The sequence below is a fragment of the Solanum dulcamara genome, chromosome 5 (genome assembly GCF_947179165.1).
Source record: "Solanum dulcamara chromosome 5, daSolDulc1.2, whole genome shotgun sequence".
NCBI lineage: Eukaryota > Viridiplantae > Streptophyta > Magnoliopsida > Solanales > Solanaceae > Solanum > Solanum dulcamara.
The window spans coordinates 40,547,746-40,553,543 of record NC_077241.1 but is presented as its reverse complement, the minus strand read 5'-3'; positions in this window follow the sequence as shown (position 1 = coordinate 40,553,543).

The following is a 5,798-nucleotide window of genomic DNA, read 5'->3' as shown; positions in this document are numbered from 1 at the left end:
TGGGTACAAACACTTATAATTTTACCATAAGTAAGTTTTTCATAAGGAATCTTTGTTTCAGTACCTCGAAGAGTCTTTCTAACACGTTCAGCAAAGATAGAAGGTAGACCATCAATAAATTTAGATTTCCAATGTTCATGACTACAATCATGTAATTCCATGACTCGACTCAGAAAAACATCTTTATACCATCAAAAATCAGACAATTGTCTACAGCATAAATTTTGTAAAGTAGTTCTAATCGATTCAGCTTCATCAGTCCATCTACCACAAAAATGTTCAACCATAGTAGTGACTAAAGTATAAACAACATTGGCCCTTTCTTGGCCTTCAGAAGTAGAAACATCAGTGGTCTGATAAGCTAATTGACCAGCTATAGTCTGTACAGTAGTGGTATTCATAATCGTGGTTCGGTGTTCCTCATTCAAAAAATTATCCCACCAACCTTTTAACTAACCAGTAAAACCAGCAACAATCATATATGCAATTTTTTTGTCAGAATTTTTATTAACCTTAGAAATTGTACTATACATTAACATTCTATGTACAGTAGTGAAAATCTGTTTGTCATTAAAACCATCAATATTCTATTCGTAAATCTCACGAGAATTATAACTGTTATTAAAAACATGTTCCCTTTCTTCATTCAAAATATCAACAGGAGTAGGCCTTTAACATTATGTCTAGCTCGTTGATTAATAAATGCTTCTTCTTTTGTAGATAAAACCGGTTGAGGTTGTAAATCCAGGTTTTTAATTTGAGGAGACAAATCAATACTTTTCAGTTTATCTCTTAAAAGCTGTTCAATATCTTCAGAAGACTCTGTTTTGAAATTTGGAATTTTAGGAGGTGGTTGTAAAGTATTTCGAACAATCTTTTGTTCCCCCTTTTCTTTTTTATTTGTAAATAAATCATTTTTTCCCTGTAAAATTTTAATTTATTTTAAAGAATTATCAAGATGCTTATGTAAAGACATGATATGTTCACCCAAAACACTTAAATAATAATTAGCATATTTTGCTGTTTTAACAATAAATTAACATGCTCACAATTTACTAAAGCATTTTTATCATTAAATAATTTGGCAAAAGCAGTAAAATTAATTGTTTTTCCTTCTTTATAAATTTCAAAGGATTGCATCGGAAGTAAAGAAGAAATAACAATATCAGTAGTAGATAATCGATATTCATGTTCAATAACAGATAAATATTGTCCTACATATTTAATCATAAACCAAGACACAAATGATAATAAAATATTTTCTTTAGCCAAATCAGCATAAAAATCTTCTTGAATTTTTTTTTCTTTTGAGGAAAATGAGAGAAAAAACCATTGTCTAAAATGTTCTCATGTTGGACAAAAAAATTCTTCAGATATTTGTTTTCTTGCGGTGAAACCGGACTAAAATCAATTGGTGTACTATCCATCTAAACTGTTTGGAAAATTCATTTCAGAATCTGTTGGTTCGCTTAAATCTCCTCCTCGAGCAATATTTTTACTATCAATTATTATATGATCAAATCTCTGAGGAATAGTTTCTCTAATATGAGAAGTAGATGCCCTAGAAGGTATATCTACTAAATAATTAGCAGGAGAGATATATGAAGAAACAGATCTAGTTAATCTAGAGGAAGAATTAGTTAATCTAGTAATATCATTATTTTTAAAACGAAGTCTAACAGTCTCATCTGAAGTCTGGGAAAATTCAGCAAGTTCTTCATAAGTAATATTTTGAGGGACAACAGCATCCTCAATAATTCATTCTTCAGGGAAATTAATCTCTTCCCATCTAATTAATCGACGTGTGATAATTTTAGACTTAGAAAAATTATTTTCAAATAATACAGTCTCATTATTTTGGTCAGCAATACGACACCTAGGTGATAAAGTATATAAAGGTCGATACACAATTCTAGTACAAATACAAATTACTTCAGTACCAGGTAAATAATTATAACCATTAGTTTTTACATTTAAAAGCAAAGACTGTAAAACATTCACATCAGATAATGCAACATTTAAATTTGGATAGGCATTAAAATAAACCGTACCATAAGTTAAACTAGATTGTATTGTACCAATTAAAGAATTATTTCAATTTAAATTTCTACCATCTCTTAAAGCAGCAATAAAAGATTCAGGTAAACCTTTTAAAGTTAAATGCTTAAAAGCAACTTGTACTAATCCAAGTACGGATTTTACAAAATGAAGATTTATATTCAGATTCCGATCGATCTTTTTCTGATGATGATTGTGTACCCTGTCAAAAGGGATTGCCTTGTGAAGAAGATGATAATTTGTATAATCTGTTATCCAATTTTCAGGATTTAACTGTGATTGTTATAGATGATGATAAATTTTTTGATATTTTGAAGACTGTTAAGGATAAAGATTTACAAAATAAGATTTTTGATATCATTTTTGATGAAGGTTCTAGTAGTAGCAAAATAGATGAAAAACCTGCTAATATTATCAGACAACCTGCATATTATTCTATGGCTGATTTAAAACAGATTTTGAACCAAAGAAATTTCTTTTCAAAGGATATGACTACTTCTGATTTACGACAAGAAATTAGTATTTTAAAAGAAGAAATTATTCAATTAAAAAAACAAAACAAAAGTATTGATAAAAGAATTTCAAGTCTAGAAGATTCTAAAACTTTTGATTTACTTTTACAAGCTAATAAACATGATGAAAATAATAAACAGATTATGTTAGAACCCAATTTGCAAAATACTGATGAAGATTTTTTGAAAGTTATTAAGTTTGATACTAATAATGAATTTTTATAAAAGCTTAGTATTATTACTTCGCAGAAATTTTATATTAATATTACTTTGCAAATAGATTATAATTTTCGTAAAGAATTTATTGCTTTATTTGATAGTGGTGCTGATGTTAATTGTGTGCAAGAAGAGATTATTCCTTCTAGATATTTTCATAAGACGACTCATTGTTTAAGATCTGCTAATGGTAGTAAAATGAAATTACAGTATAAATTACCTGAAGCATTTCTGTGTAATAATGGTGTCTGTTTACCTCAAAGTTTTATCATTGTTGAGGATATTTTTTGTCCAATTATTTTAGGTGTGCCTTTCATGAATGTTATTTTTCCTTTAAAATATTGGGACAATAGTAAATTAATTGGTACTTACGAGAATAAGGATTTTCAATTAAATTTTATTACTAAACCATTTACAAAATCTATCAATCAGATTGTTGATAAATTGGTCTTAAAAAATCAGCAAATAGATTTTATTAAACAAGAAATTTCTTTAATGGAAATAGATGTTATTTTGAAAAATCCTAAATTACAGGAAAAAAAAGAATTGTTAAATAACAAGTTTATTTTAAATATATGTGGTGACCATCCTAGTACTTTTTGGAATAGGAAAAAGCATGTTGTTACTTTACCTTATGAAGATTCTTTTGATGAATTAAATATTCCAACAAAGGCTAGACCTTGCCAAATGAATTCTGATTATTTAGAGCTTTGTAAAACTGAAATTGATAATTTGTTAAAAAAGAATTTGATTCGACATTCAAGTTCTTCATGGTCGTGTACTGCTTTCTATGTTAATAAGCATGCTGAACACGAAAGTGGTGTTCCCAGATTAGTCTTAATTATAAACCGCTTAACAAAGTTTTAAATTGGATTAGATATCCCATTCCCAATAAAAAAAATTTATTAGATAGATTACATGATGCTATTATTTTTTCTAAATTTGATTTAAATTCTGGTTATTGGCAAATACAAATTTCTGAGTCTGATAAATATAAGACTGCTTTTAATGTACCTATGGGTCAGTTTGAATGGAATGTTATGCCCTTTGGATTAAAAAATGCCCCTTCTGAATTCCAAAAAATTATGAATAATATTTTCATTCCTTATACTAATTTTATTATGGTTTATATTGATGATATTTTAGTATTCTCTAAAAATATTGAATCACATTTTAGACATTTAGAATTATTTCAAAAAATTGTAATTCAAAATGGGTTAGTGATTTCTAAACCAAAAATGTTTATTTTTCAAACAAATGTTAGATTTTTAGGACATAATATTGAAAAAGGTAAGATTAGTCCTATAAATAGGAGTATTAAATTTCCTTCTAAATTTCCTGATGTTTTAACTGAAAAACCCAGTTACAACGATTTTTAGGAAGTTTAAATTATATTTATCCTTTTGTTAAAAATTTAGCTACGGACACTGCTATTTTGTATGATAGATTAAAAAAGGATCCTAAGGTATGGAGTAATTTACATACCAATGCTGTTAAAAAGATTAAACTGAAAGTTAATGAATTGCCTTGTTTAACTCTGGCTAATCCAAACTGGATCAAAACTGTTGAAACAGATGCTTCTGAGATTGGCTATGATGGTATTTTAACCCAGTATTCTCCTAACAAAAGAAAGACTTTATTGTCCAATTTTATTCTGGTAAATGGAATACTAGCCAAAAGAATTATGCTACTGTGACAAAAGAAATTTTAGCTATTGTTAAATGTGTTTAAAATTCCAAACGGATTTATATAACCAAAAATTTATCATAAAAACAGATTGCCAAGTGGCTAGATTTATGTTTAACAAAGATTGTAAGCATAATATTTCAAAACAAATGTTTGCAAGGTGGCAAGCCTTATTAGCCCCTTTTTATTTTGAAATACAATACAAAAAGGGAATTAAAAATAGTTTGCCTGATTTTCTTACCAGAGAATATTTGAATCAACTATTTTTATGAACAGGATGCACCCGAACTGGTCCGATTCCTCAAATCGAGGAAGAGCCCGAGGAGTACAAAACCAGAATAGATTTCAGTCTTTGGGCCAGATTCCAGGCTCTAGCAGATTAATTGGAGGAATTTCTACTTCAGGAGCATCGTCTTCAACAGCCGACAATGTCGGTATTCGACCCTCCTTTGAAGATTATCAAAATTACATAAATTTTATCAATGCCAACAATGCTGGAACTACTGGGGGTAACAATGTTACCATTCAACCCACCTCAGTTGAGGATCCTATAAATGAAGATTCCTTTGCCTCCATTATTGGCAAAAATGATAAAGAGATTTTTTGTACCAATCCTAAAAAGGAATTGATTTTACATGTTGACCCAAAAGATTTTCAATGGAAGACTAATCTGTGGGTCGTGATGAAGCGTTATTTAAGCAATGCATTATTTCCAATGCAAACTTATAAGACAAGATTACATTATGAAATGATTTTAACTACCACAGGGTCTGTGGAGATTATCCACAATAATACGGGTGGGCCCAATAAGTCATATTTTACCTATTCTAAGATTATTATCAAAAAATTAATTTTTCCAGAAGAATAGGGATTAAGTACCCTGAAAGATTCTCAATACACTCATCCTATTGTCAAAACTAGTGTAAATTTTAATTATTGGAACTATGTTGAAGCTTTTACCAAAACTCTGTATTATGAAAATGATGACCACAAACATTCTTGGTTCATCAAAATTTGTCCTCAGATTTTCAAAGCCACCATAATTCCTACCTGGTTTCTCAAATGGTGGTCTTTTTTCGGACCTTCTAATTCTATTTTACCAACATTCTTTTTAGATGAATATACTTTATGGCTAGAAGCAACCCCAAAGATTTCTGAACTGGAACGAGAAGACAGACTTTTTCCAGGAACACCATTAATGAATTTCTTTATGGAATTTTCTATTCCCTGGATCTTCAAATAGACTGTTGAAATTACTTTCGATTCAGAAAGTATGCCTTGCATTTGTAGATTATTTCATACCAAATTTTGGTCCAAGTTGGTACA